This window comes from Sceloporus occidentalis, unplaced genomic scaffold (genome assembly GCF_023333645.1).
Source record: "Sceloporus occidentalis isolate IW3139 unplaced genomic scaffold, rSceOcc1.0.p SCAF_213, whole genome shotgun sequence".
NCBI lineage: Eukaryota > Metazoa > Chordata > Lepidosauria > Squamata > Phrynosomatidae > Sceloporus > Sceloporus occidentalis.
The window spans coordinates 810,512-826,023 of record NW_028317193.1 but is presented as its reverse complement, the minus strand read 5'-3'; positions in this window follow the sequence as shown (position 1 = coordinate 826,023).

The following is a 15,512-nucleotide window of genomic DNA, read 5'->3' as shown; positions in this document are numbered from 1 at the left end:
TGCAGCATAAAATATTTGTCTATACAATTAAGAAGCAGATCTCCTTTCAATGGATCGAACAAGGTTTTAGTCCTTCTTACCTGGGCAGAACTTTCCACTCCTGTCTGCAACACCATTTTTCTTTACACTTAGTATCTGCACAAAACTGCCATTCTGAATGAGCTCCAGGCCAATATCCTCATTCTCTTCTTTCTTAACAAAGATGGCTTCTTTAGATGGTGCAAATGTGGTCACAGATACTTTACTCTGAGAATACAGAAAATTGTTAGGTTTCCGTCTTTGTGATAAAGAATTCTACAATTTGCGTCCTTTAGTGATTGCGTAATTTAGAATGCCAGAACATTCCATTCTGGTGTTCCGCATGGTGCAGAGCAAATCACACAGATCTATGGAAAACTGGAAAATAGCTCATGAACTAACCGGTGTAAATTTCAGCTTGTAAGAGATTTCAAAAGCATCATAGATGAATCCCAAACACTCTCCCAAACAGACAATTTGTCCCATATTTCTTTGGAATCTAAAAAAAAAAAATAGGGCAGACATTTACTATCTTGAAGACAAATACAAATTTTTACATCATATGGAAAAGGTCTCTTGTTCATTCGTTGTAAATGATGCATTAAATAAAGTATGTTTCTCCATAGAAACATTAGATTTAGAAAAAAAAATCCTACATACAGCAGGATACAACTCAGCGTGAACAGTTTCATGGGGATGCTTGTATTGTGTGAAGGCAACATGTACAAATCATATTAATACAATTATGTTCATTTTTCAACCATATTACTCATACATTTTTTTCAAATAAATTAAATGATATTTTTTGGGAGTCTATGTAGATTCACCTATATTGCCCTTTTCTTTTACCAATATATATGTGTTTATGATAGGTGACAAATTGTAGGTGTTAAAGCAAGATGAACACATGATGTAGCTGTCCAGACCCCTCTCCCCCCAAAAAAACTATTTGAAAACTAATTTCAAACGGCTTAAATAAAATGGACTCTTAGCTCTTGGCTGGCAAACAGTGGTATACTCACACAAATAATAATGAGAAGCACAAGGTATATAAAACACAATCCACAGCTTATGTTACTGTTCACCTTTCTGGCTATTTGTAACAAGTGACCTCCTTCAGGTGGTTTTCCTCTTTTATGTCTTCAATAGAGCATTGTGACATCATACAGCATTATGATGCAAGCGAATTCTATCATCTGCCAAGAGGAGGAAAATGTTAAACCTGGTCTGGCTTACATTTTTGAATGCAAACAATGCTTCATATTGCTCTATGGTTTTAGATTTCTTTAGATTTTATAAATGACTTCAAAGGAGCATTACTTCCATCAATCTGCGAAGAATATATGTGATATAGTATTGATTTCAACTTTTTTGGGGGGTTTTTTTTGCATCCACAGAAATTATATATTTTTTCTTAAGGATAGATAGAATTTGCTTTTAATACCATCTTTAGTTGTATAGTCCAATATTTAGTATAAATAATACATTGAAATAATAAAAACAATTTCCCAATATTTTATTATGAAAGGCGACATAATGATTCATGTAACATATAAATTCAATGACATCTGATCCAACGGTGTCTTCATTTTAAATCTTTCTCTTTTTATAATAATAATAAAATCATAACTGAATTTATTACATATTTTTCCTTTTATATTATTGGAATTGTAAGTATTTATTGATTTTTTTTAAAGTAGAAATACAGCAATGATGACAAAAGACAAACTGTGATCTGAAAGACCTCAATCATACGGGATGGATGACAGCTGGTGTGACCTGGAACTGTATCTTTACTCAGGAATAAAATGTCTCCTTTACAATGTTACACAGATAGACCATTCATTTCTTTTGGCTTTCTGCACCCCACAGAGTACATGTATCTGCGCTGCGTCACTTTGTTATGTTGAGATCAGAACGTTCAAGCAACTCTTGGGTTGATGAATTGATTTGAAAAACAACTTGACTGTGTCGCACTGGAGTGATGAGTAAGATGTTATTTTATGTGAGTGTAAATGCAAGTAGACAATAGTGACCTAGTAAGTTGCGCTGACATATTCTCACAGCTCACATGCACTTGCTTTTTATTGAGTCAACCTGAATATGTTGTTGAGAAGAGAGACAAATATATAAGAAACTGATTTCCAAATTACTTGAATGTGTGCTTTTCACTTTCTGTTCCTTCTCTGAGTGCAGAAAGGTTTCCATTTTGAACTAGATCTGAAGGAGACTAGTAGGTGTCTGTTACTCTTCTTCCCATATTATCACACAGCGGGGTATATTTACTGCATTTTTCTTAACTCACATTCTTGCAGTTCTCCCTGCGAGTAATTTCTTTGAAGTTCTAATTATGAATTAGCAAATGTAAAAGTTGAAATGAAGTCCAACGCATTCAAGTTTTTTTTGCGGTGAATTTTTTTTTCTTCCCAACTCATAAGCACAGACAGTTTAGTGAATAGATGGAAATATGTTTTATTTACACAGTGTATTTTAAACAAGAGAAAGGTGGGAGAAAGAATGTACATAGAGCATCTACGCACCATCAAACCTTTGAAATGGCCATGGAGAAACACAGGAACCAAAGATAGAGATGCAGTTATTTTATTTTTTGGGCAACATGGGTTATTTTATACAACTAATGAACAAACACATTCTGCAGTTAAAACATTACAGGTATTAAATATTTTATCTACAAATCACTGGCAAATTAAAAAAATAAACCTTGAGTTGATAATCTTTATTCCGTCAACGTTTGCATGGTTTGACCACAAAGACAGCGACAACGACAACTGTAATTTTACCCAGAATCCATATTAAAGCCATTAACACAGATACACACACAAACACGCTTACACAATCTACCATACTTACCCACACACACACATAGAAACATCCTTACTTAAATACACACACAGTAACATACTTTTGGATAGAAACATATTTATTTTTACACACACATATACACCTACCTCCTTACCTTTGTAAGCTCAGAAGGAGGTAGGCCAGTCTCGGCCCACCTGGGTAGGGGGCAGGGTGAGAGGTGCTGGGGGCCCCTCTAGACATTGTACTGCGAGCAATGCAGGGGCCTCTGTCATGGCAGTTTAGACCCCTGTGTCTTTGCGTTCAATATGCTCCAATTTATTTAAATGTAATCGCTTTCTTGCCTCTGATTGGCTGCTTAACTTAGTGGCAAGAATCATCAGGCCATGGAGAAAGAGGGCCGCTTTATTTCTCTATTTATTCATTTTGAAGAATGGGTATTGTACATTCTACTTTGGTGGGGTGTCAGGGACAGTTTTTACACACACATTATTGGGTCTGTATAACCCTGTGATACCCTCATACCCAGGAAACATCCAGAGCTGGTACAAAATACAGATAACAGGGGTGAGCACATGGGATATGATGTCATTTCTTGGGACTCCGATGCAAGCGGAGTGTGAGGAGTCTGTGAGATAAAATTGTGTGTGAATATGTAATTGTGTGCAAGTGAGTGTGTGTCTTTCTATGTTACAGTGTGTATATTAGTATGTGTTAGCATATATGTCTGTAAGCATGTTTTGGTGTGTATTAGCACATGTGTGTTTGTGTGTATAAGTTTATTAGTGTGTGTATAAGCATGTGTGTTAGGATGTGTGTGTGAGTCTGTGGGTATTGGTATGTGTGTTAGTATGTATGTATTAGTATGTGTATAACCATGTGCCAATTAGTATGTGTATGTTAGTATGTTATTGTGTGTTAGTAGGTGTGTTAGTCTGTAGGTATTAGTATGTGTGTGTTAGTTTGTGTGTCTGTATATAAGTGATAGTGTGTTAGTGGCTGTATTAGTATGTGTGTGTGTTCAAGTGTTAGTATTGTTAGAGTGGGTGTATTAGTATGTGTGTGTGTTAGCATGTTAGTGTGTGTATTAGCATGTGTGTAACTGTGAGCATGTTAGTGTGTATTACTATGTGTGTGTGTTAGTATGTTAGTATGTGTGTTAATGTTAGTGTGTGTGTGTGTATGTGTGTATAGGTGTGTTACTCTGTGAGTGTTAGTATGTTAGTGTGTGTATTAGTATGTGTGTATGAGAATTAATATGCTAGTTTGTATTAGTATGTGTGCGTCGATTAGTTGGCCGATTCTTTTTTCGATTAATCGGATAAAAAAAAATGAATGTACATTTTTCGTTTATTTTAAACAACTGTTTGTTAAAACAAACAGCAGAATAAAAAAACTTTGAGAAAAATGCATTTCAGTTATGCACATCTGAGCCCAGGCTTGCCACACTGCCTCCCAGATATGCCTTATACCCCAGATATGCCACTCTTCCTTACCCAGATATGCCTTATACCCCTATATATACCCATCTGCCCCCCAGATATGCCTTATACCACCTAGACGCTCTCTGCCCTCTGATATGCCTTATACCCCAGATAAGCGGAGGATGTCTGCAGCATTCGGCCCAAGACATTGTGCTGCGTGGGGCGAAGTGTGAAATGACGTGACCCCCCCCCCACCACCACCACCGTGTGTGAGCCCTGACGTGATGCCTGACGTCATCCCGCGCTCTCCGGGAAACTAATGCTGCCACGCGAGATTTGACCTCCAATCACGGAGGAGAAGACGCTCTGCGCAGTGTGCATTAGGTCCGCAGACCGCAGACAAACTAATAATAGCTTGCTGGTGGCTGCGGCGCCCTAAAGCATTTCTTGGGGCTTTTCAAAAGTGCCACCTGGGGCAATTGCCCCACTCTGCTCCATAGTAGGGCCGGCCCTGGATGTCTGTGCGCATCGCACAAACGCCTGCTGGCTGTCAGAGAGGAGGAGGGTCCAGTTCCTCTATTTGAGGTTGAATTAAAAGACGAAGGATATTAAAAAAAACCCTCATCTTATATTCGATAAAATATAAAAACCACAAAAATGTGACTCACTATCCTATCATTATTGCGTTTTATATAAATGTGGGTCCATCCCTTATCTCCCTAACCTTTCCCTCCGTCCTGTGCACTTCACCATTCTTTCTGATTCTTTCTTTAACCATTTAACCCAAGGGTAAGTTTAAGAAGTGTGTCCCACATTGAGAATGTGTGTCTATATATATACATCCCCCCAGCCCCACTGTCATCAATTTAACAAGCATTTTCCATGTATCCTATGACTCTATGAGGAGTTATATAGGTGAAAGAAGTGTTCATGCAAGCATTGTGATCGTCTACATTGAAGTTCCTGCCTCCAAACCAAACGTGAGCTGCACTATTCTGTAAGCACAGGGTCAAACACACATCTTTTTAGATTTTAGGTTATGGCGAGTAATTAAACTTTTTTTTTTTTTTTTTATGTATTACAATCTTCTATGGGTAATTTCTAAAATAACATGATTACTTTGCATTATTATGATGTTTATCTTAGCTATTCTTGTAAAGTATTTGCTCAGCTTCGCAGTCAAGTCAAACGGGAGTTAAGATATGCATGGAATCAGCCATTCACGATCGAGTGGGCGGGGTTATCTGGCTAACGCAAAAACAAAGGCACAAACGTAAAACTAAAAGCTGATCCGGCTGCTGAAAACCTATATATTTGATGTACACAAAAAAAGACATAAAAAGACTAGGTATGCAGGTCTTATCCCAACGAATGGAAATGAGTGTGTATATAATATTTATAATATATCACGTAACATAAGCATACAAATGCAACCATGCTAACCCCCCAAAAAACTGCTTTCTCTCCCCATATTTTGTCACCAAGAAATGATTACATATCACAGGGTTAAATGTCATAATTATGATTCCCAGGATATCTTCTTTAACTTCTGTTTTGGTTTAATAATTGCAATTAGGGTTAATCAGCTGTCCTTTACCTTTTAGTATGTGTGTGTTAATGTTAGTACGTTTGTGTTGTATTGGTATGTATGTTTGAGTGTTAGTCTGTTAGTATGTGTATTTATTGGTGTGTTACTCTGTAAGTATTAGTATGTGAGTGTACGTGTTAGTATATTAGTGTATGTCTTAGTATGTTAGTGTGTGTATTTATCGGTGTGTTAGTATGTTACAGTGTGTATTAGTATGTGTGTGTGTGTTAGTATGTGTAGTTATAGGTGTGTTACTCTTGTGTTAGTATGTTTGTGTGTGTAGGGGGAGTCTGAGGACCCCCAATGTGAGTGCACTTAGGGGGGTAGCACAGATGTGACGTCATCGTTGTCCGTACAGATGCAGTAGTGTAACGACTCTGCATTTTATTGCTATGCACTCATATAGACCACAAAGTGTAGTTCACTGGAAAGGGCAGGCAGGTATCCCTGGGTCCTAAAGACGGTACCTGGCTGGTACTGAGTCACCCGCCTATAGCATAGTGACATCAGCGCTCGTCGGCCAGTTCCGCCTCGCCGCTGCAGATGCTCTGGTGCTGCCTATCGAATAGGCAGGAGAAGCCGGTTCGGGCTGCGCAGGGCCATTATATCGGGCATTACAAGCCGCTGACCATGCTGTGGGGCGAGAGTCTGCTGGCCTCTTACACCGCCCTCTTCCTGCTGCTCCTCTCCCGCAGATCTCCTCCTGCCTTATCTGCGGCATTTTCTTCCTGCTGCTCAGCGTCAGGTTCCAGCCTATCCCGAGGACCAGGGCCTTGCAGGTGCTGAAGCCCCGGGGTGAGGTTTCTTCTATAGATCACCGAGGCGGGGGGTGGCACGATGCCCCTGAAAACACCCTGGCTGCTATCAGGACCGTCAGTACACGGGAGTTAACCCTTTCGTTAGCCTGTAGAAACCACAACTGTTCATTATGAAGGATTAACACTGACTTCTTTCTCCAGCAAGAAAAACTGAGTTAACCCTGTATAATGCATAATTCTATGTGCGAAGAACTGTGTGATTGAACTATACATTATACAGGGTGACCCTGATGCTTCCCGCAGCAGAAGTTCATTGGGGTTGGCCCTTTATAGCAGTGTATGATGTGAAACACATATCTTGATATCCATAAGGAGTGCTTAACATAGTGTAATGGACAGAGAAGATGGGCTATCAAATTTGGCAGTGAATTTAATTTCTTGCCGTAGCCAACAGCTAATTATGATTTGAATGATATGATGTCCTCTTCTTGCGAAGCCTTCGAGAGGGATTTTCTTAGCCCACCCTGGACACAATATTATTAAAAGGTGCCTGTGGGTTTGTGCAGTTCTGCCGAATATTTTGGCCCTTTATGTTAAAATGATCCCAATTTTTGTTGCAGACTGCAAAGAACGGCGCTACAGGCGTGGAATTGGATCTTGGGTTTACGAGTGATGGAGTTCCCATTCTCATGCACGATGACACGGTTCAATTGCCGGCGCGTAGTGATGAGGGAGCAGTAGAGCAGTAAAAAGAAATGACAGGCCTCACGCTCCCACAACTGAATGGAAGATAGAAGATGAGAAAGGGGAGTAAGTGCAGTGTATGTGTATATATGTGTGTGTATGTGTATGGTCCGGTGTGTGTAAGAGCAGTGTAGGTATTTGTGTGTAAGCTGGTGTGTGTGTGTGTGTATATATATATATAATATATATATATATACCGTATATCTATATATATATAATGTGTGTGGTGAGGGCAGTGTATAAATATGTATGTATGGACAGGTGTATGTTAGTATGTGTAGATATATATATGTGTGTAAGGGCAGTGTATGTATGTATATGTCTGTGTATGGGCAGTGTATGTGTATATGTGTGTTTGTAAGCTGGTGTGTACGTGTATATGTGTGTAAAGGAAGGGTTGTGTGAGGGCAGTGTATGTCTATACATGTGTGTGTGTGTGTGTGTGTGGACAGGCATATGTTAGGGAGAGCTGACCCATCCAATCCAAGCAGGCTTTGTATACAACAACCAGCCAATCACCGGTAAGGTACATCGCTTTAGAGTGTACTTTTCATCAAACAATAATATGAATGCACTTTGTGAAGTAAAACAATCTATTCCTGCTTGAGATAAAATGTTATATGTTAACTGCTGCTTACAGGTGTATCTTCCCTACTTGGAGTCTGCCTTCATTCTTCCTTGTGCACTGTGCTCGCTATTTACCAGATGGTCACATTAAATAACTGTCCCTGGCTGCTATGATGCATAGTCCACACACGCAGTGAATATTTAGATCCCATGATACACACGGCATGTGTCTTACTAAATCTCCAGTTAAAATGTGTGTTATAAATTACACCTTCTGTCTTGTTGAGGATAGCCGTGTTACAGCTCCTGGTATATGCCGCTTTCACACGACACCCCAATATGTGTTCAGCAACATCTCCTGAGTACAGTGATACCCCACATGCATGGGTTTGTCATTTTTTGGGGGAACTAAAAGGCCACATTTGGTACGTGTGCATTTTTCTAATTGGAAATTAGATGTGTGGCCATCCTTCCCCCCGTGTTAATTGGGACATTGTTGAACCCGGCCAATTCAATTTACCCCATCAAATCATACATTTTTTTAAAGTAGACACCCCATGGGCATTTAATATGCCAATATTTTAACTCTTTCCATGCGAGAATTGTTTTAAGCTAATGTGCTAATTTTAGGACTTGCTCACAAAAATATATTTTTTATATATATATTTTATTTTTTTTGCCTTTTTTTTTAAAAAAATGTAAAAAATGTTTTCAACTTGCGAGAATTGTTTTAAGCTAATGTGCTAATTTTAGGACTTGCTCACAAAAATATATTTTTTATATATATATTTTATTTTTTTTGCCTTTTTTTAAAAAAAATGTAAAAAATGTTTTCAACTTGAAGGTTCCCTTGATAGTGACCTCAGTGGGAAATTATTTTTACATTTTACTGTTTTTTTTACTATTTTTTTCTAATTATTATTAATTTTATTTTTTATTTTATTTTTACTAATCACACTGTGATTAGAAAGCTGGGCTCCATTGACTTGCATGGTTGAATGCAGTACCTGTATTCAACCTGCAAGTGGAGCCAGAGTTCTCTAGAGGGTCTGGAGACCGTCTAACGAACTCTTTTATCTTTATTTTTTTTTTTCCCGGGCCGCCGCCATCTTGCTCATGGCGAAGATCACCGGCAGCTGTGGCTATGACCGCTCTCCGGAGCGGTCACAGTCCATCTAGAGGTAAGTGTTTGGTGTCGCTGGATGCCTCCTGATCGAGGCATTCCAGCGACACCATTTAAGTTTAGGAGGCGATCGTTGATCCTAAACGCTTTTAAAACGGGCGTCCGCCGCCATACAATGTATGGCGGTTGTTGACGCCCTGGGGAGGGGCCAGAGATGGCCCCTGGTGCCGATCGTGGCGTTGCTGAATGCCTCGAGGTCGAGGCATTACAGCAACGCCGTTTGGGTGCAGAAAGCGAACGTAGATCGCTTTCTGCACCCGTTTAAAGACGTGCCGGTTCTGGCACGTCATTTGTCGTAAACGACTTGTTTTTCCGTGTCGTGCGAGAACCGGCAATTGTCATTAAGGGGTTAACAAAGTTACTGTGGGTGTTTTGTGCCGAAAAAACAGACACTTTTTCATATATTGCTTTAACCCTGATTCGGATTTTTTGTGCACACGCAAAAATGATATATTTTTTTTTCAAGCATAGACAGAGCCTTCTTATGATTCCATTTCCAGGTGTATAGTCGAACATTTATGTTGAATAATACATTTAAAAATAAAATAAATGGTTCTTTTTTTTCACCAACCATTCCATATCGTTTTGGATTGTTTGACACAAATTAGATGCAACTGCAGAACTAAATACTCGCCAAAATATATAGAAATATAGTTTCCAGAATTACCCCACATGCATAGGTTTTTTTTCTGAGCTTTGGAAGTTACAGAGCAAATAATGGAACATCCCCATAACCCTTAAAATAAAAATTAAAAAAAATATATATATATATATATAACTTATTTGGGACCGTTTATCAATACGTTTTCATATTTATCTATATATCTGAACTTGGTTGTGTCATTTATATACATCTAAGGTCATTATGCTTTTTTTGAGGAGAATTACATTAAGCACACAAATCACCTTTTTTTCCTTTGAAAAATAATGACCTTTAAATATTATATTGCTAATGCAGTTAGCCTTTAAAGAGTTGGATATGCATGAAAGAAATTTTAGCCAACAGATATACGATACACCGCACTGGTATTTATGTCCCATGAAAAACTGCCGATTTTAGGTTATGGCGAGTAATTAAACTTTTTTTTTTTTTTTTTATGTATTACAATCTTCTATGGGTAATTTCTAAAATAACATGATTACTTTGCATTATTATGATGTTTATCTTAGCTATTCTTGTAAAGTATTTGCTCAGCTTCGCAGTCAAGTCAAACGGGAGTTAAGATATGCATGGAATCAGCCATTCACGATCGAGTGGGCGGGGTTATCTGGCTAACGCAAAAACAAAGGCACAAACGTAAAACTAAAAGCTGATCCGGCTGCTGAAAACCTATATATTTGATGTACACAAAAAAAGACATAAAAAGACTAGGTATGCAGGTCTTATCCCAACGAATGGAAATGAGTGTGTATATAATATTTATAATATATCACGTAACATAAGCATACAAATGCAACCATGCTAACCCCCCAAAAAACTGCTTTCTCTCCCCATATTTTGTCACCAAGAAATGATTACATATCACAGGGTTAAATGTCATAATTATGATTCCCAGGATATCTTCTTTAACTTCTGTTTTGGTTTAATAATTGCAATTAGGGTTAATCAGCTGTCCTTTACCTTTTAGTATGTGTGTGTTAATGTTAGTACGTTTGTGTTGTATTGGTATGTATGTTTGAGTGTTAGTCTGTTAGTATGTGTATTTATTGGTGTGTTACTCTGTAAGTATTAGTATGTGAGTGTACGTGTTAGTATATTAGTGTATGTCTTAGTATGTTAGTGTGTGTATTTATCGGTGTGTTAGTATGTTACAGTGTGTATTAGTATGTGTGTGTGTGTTAGTATGTGTAGTTATAGGTGTGTTACTCTTGTGTTAGTATGTTTGTGTGTGTAGGGGGAGTCTGAGGACCCCCAATGTGAGTGCACTTAGGGGGGTAGCACAGATGTGACGTCATCGTTGTCCGTACAGATGCAGTAGTGTAACGACTCTGCATTTTATTGCTATGCACTCATATAGACCACAAAGTGTAGTTCACTGGAAAGGGCAGGCAGGTATCCCTGGGTCCTAAAGACGGTACCTGGCTGGTACTGAGTCACCCGCCTATAGCATAGTGACATCAGCGCTCGTCGGCCAGTTCCGCCTCGCCGCTGCAGATGCTCTGGTGCTGCCTATCGAATAGGCAGGAGAAGCCGGTTCGGGCTGCGCAGGGCCATTATATCGGGCATTACAAGCCGCTGACCATGCTGTGGGGCGAGAGTCTGCTGGCCTCTTACACCGCCCTCTTCCTGCTGCTCCTCTCCCGCAGATCTCCTCCTGCCTTATCTGCGGCATTTTCTTCCTGCTGCTCAGCGTCAGGTTCCAGCCTATCCCGAGGACCAGGGCCTTGCAGGTGCTGAAGCCCCGGGGTGAGGTTTCTTCTATAGATCACCGAGGCGGGGGGTGGCACGATGCCCCTGAAAACACCCTGGCTGCTATCAGGACCGTCAGTACACGGGAGTTAACCCTTTCGTTAGCCTGTAGAAACCACAACTGTTCATTATGAAGGATTAACACTGACTTCTTTCTCCAGCAAGAAAAACTGAGTTAACCCTGTATAATGCATAATTCTATGTGCGAAGAACTGTGTGATTGAACTATACATTATACAGGGTGACCCTGATGCTTCCCGCAGCAGAAGTTCATTGGGGTTGGCCCTTTATAGCAGTGTATGATGTGAAACACATATCTTGATATCCATAAGGAGTGCTTAACATAGTGTAATGGACAGAGAAGATGGGCTATCAAATTTGGCAGTGAATTTAATTTCTTGCCGTAGCCAACAGCTAATTATGATTTGAATGATATGATGTCCTCTTCTTGCGAAGCCTTCGAGAGGGATTTTCTTAGCCCACCCTGGACACAATATTATTAAAAGGTGCCTGTGGGTTTGTGCAGTTCTGCCGAATATTTTGGCCCTTTATGTTAAAATGATCCCAATTTTTGTTGCAGACTGCAAAGAACGGCGCTACAGGCGTGGAATTGGATCTTGGGTTTACGAGTGATGGAGTTCCCATTCTCATGCACGATGACACGGTTCAATTGCCGGCGCGTAGTGATGAGGGAGCAGTAGAGCAGTAAAAAGAAATGACAGGCCTCACGCTCCCACAACTGAATGGAAGATAGAAGATGAGAAAGGGGAGTAAGTGCAGTGTATGTGTATATATGTGTGTGTATGTGTATGGTCCGGTGTGTGTAAGAGCAGTGTAGGTATTTGTGTGTAAGCTGGTGTGTGTGTGTGTGTATATATATATATAATATATATATATATACCGTATATCTATATATATATAATGTGTGTGGTGAGGGCAGTGTATAAATATGTATGTATGGACAGGTGTATGTTAGTATGTGTAGATATATATATGTGTGTAAGGGCAGTGTATGTATGTATATGTCTGTGTATGGGCAGTGTATGTGTATATGTGTGTTTGTAAGCTGGTGTGTACGTGTATATGTGTGTAAAGGAAGGGTTGTGTGAGGGCAGTGTATGTCTATACATGTGTGTGTGTGTGTGTGTGTGGACAGGCATATGTTAGGGAGAGCTGACCCATCCAATCCAAGCAGGCTTTGTATACAACAACCAGCCAATCACCGGTAAGGTACATCGCTTTAGAGTGTACTTTTCATCAAACAATAATATGAATGCACTTTGTGAAGTAAAACAATCTATTCCTGCTTGAGATAAAATGTTATATGTTAACTGCTGCTTACAGGTGTATCTTCCCTACTTGGAGTCTGCCTTCATTCTTCCTTGTGCACTGTGCTCGCTATTTACCAGATGGTCACATTAAATAACTGTCCCTGGCTGCTATGATGCATAGTCCACACACGCAGTGAATATTTAGATCCCATGATACACACGGCATGTGTCTTACTAAATCTCCAGTTAAAATGTGTGTTATAAATTACACCTTCTGTCTTGTTGAGGATAGCCGTGTTACAGCTCCTGGTATATGCCGCTTTCACACGACACCCCAATATGTGTTCAGCAACATCTCCTGAGTACAGTGATACCCCACATGCATGGGTTTGTCATTTTTTGGGGGAACTAAAAGGCCACATTTGGTACGTGTGCATTTTTCTAATTGGAAATTAGATGTGTGGCCATCCTTCCCCCCGTGTTAATTGGGACATTGTTGAACCCGGCCAATTCAATTTACCCCATCAAATCATACATTTTTTTAAAGTAGACACCCCATGGGCATTTAATATGCCAATATTTTAACTCTTTCCATGCGAGAATTGTTTTAAGCTAATGTGCTAATTTTAGGACTTGCTCACAAAAATATATTTTTTATATATATATTTTATTTTTTTTGCCTTTTTTTTTAAAAAAATGTAAAAAATGTTTTCAACTTGCGAGAATTGTTTTAAGCTAATGTGCTAATTTTAGGACTTGCTCACAAAAATATATTTTTTATATATATATTTTATTTTTTTTGCCTTTTTTTAAAAAAAATGTAAAAAATGTTTTCAACTTGAAGGTTCCCTTGATAGTGACCTCAGTGGGAAATTATTTTTACATTTTACTGTTTTTTTTACTATTTTTTTCTAATTATTATTAATTTTATTTTTTATTTTATTTTTACTAATCACACTGTGATTAGAAAGCTGGGCTCCATTGACTTGCATGGTTGAATGCAGTACCTGTATTCAACCTGCAAGTGGAGCCAGAGTTCTCTAGAGGGTCTGGAGACCGTCTAACGAACTCTTTTATCTTTATTTTTTTTTTTCCCGGGCCGCCGCCATCTTGCTCATGGCGAAGATCACCGGCAGCTGTGGCTATGACCGCTCTCCGGAGCGGTCACAGTCCATCTAGAGGTAAGTGTTTGGTGTCGCTGGATGCCTCCTGATCGAGGCATTCCAGCGACACCATTTAAGTTTAGGAGGCGATCGTTGATCCTAAACGCTTTTAAAACGGGCGTCCGCCGCCATACAATGTATGGCGGTTGTTGACGCCCTGGGGAGGGGCCAGAGATGGCCCCTGGTGCCGATCGTGGCGTTGCTGAATGCCTCGAGGTCGAGGCATTACAGCAACGCCGTTTGGGTGCAGAAAGCGAACGTAGATCGCTTTCTGCACCCGTTTAAAGACGTGCCGGTTCTGGCACGTCATTTGTCGTAAACGACTTGTTTTTCCGTGTCGTGCGAGAACCGGCAATTGTCATTAAGGGGTTAACAAAGTTACTGTGGGTGTTTTGTGCCGAAAAAACAGACACTTTTTCATATATTGCTTTAACCCTGATTCGGATTTTTTGTGCACACGCAAAAATGATATATTTTTTTTTCAAGCATAGACAGAGCCTTCTTATGATTCCATTTCCAGGTGTATAGTCGAACATTTATGTTGAATAATACATTTAAAAATAAAATAAATGGTTCTTTTTTTTCACCAACCATTCCATATCGTTTTGGATTGTTTGACACAAATTAGATGCAACTGCAGAACTAAATACTCGCCAAAATATATAGAAATATAGTTTCCAGAATTACCCCACATGCATAGGTTTTTTTTCTGAGCTTTGGAAGTTACAGAGCAAATAATGGAACATCCCCATAACCCTTAAAATAAAAATTAAAAAAAATATATATATATATAACTTATTTGGGACCGTTTATCAATACGTTTTCATATTTATCTATATATCTGAACTTGGTTGTGTCATTTATATACATCTAAGGTCATTATGCTTTTTTTGAGGAGAATTACATTAAGCACACAAATCACCTTTTTTTCCTTTGAAAAATAATGACCTTTAAATATTATATTGCTAATGCAGTTAGCCTTTAAAGAGTTGGATATGCATGAAAGAAGAAGAAATACATATAATTTGTTATAATAAATAAAATAATATAATTTTTGTTTAGTATAAGTATCTCTGGTATTGCAGTTGTTAGCTACAGCCTTTTTTGGTACCCTGTGTATAACCTCTGGTGCCCCCTCCCCACTGGCAGCTGTTAGATCCTTTTCAGTCATAGAAGCTGAACAGGCAGAACAACTTGAACGTTTGCCCAGATTTTCTGGGAACTTTGCCCAAAGGGGGGTTACGTTCTGTGAAGCTTTGAAATGTTACAGCTGCTAATTGAACGCTGGCAACTCCCAGTAAATGCAAACGGGAGGGAGAATGAATACTCAGCTATAGCAGACGAAAGAAGCTATCAAAAATTTGGAGGGTTTTCATTCGTTTTTATTGGGGTCCCTCCCAAATTGAGCAAAAGTTGTTGACATTAACTTTTGCAGTAATTTAAATGCTTAAGTCTTAATGCACAAGTCTTGACACGCCCTGCTCCCCGCCCATTTTTTTCCTTGAAATGGGGGTGTTACCCGCCGACGTCAGCGTGCAGTCCTGGCCGCGTCCCGCAAGGGAAAGC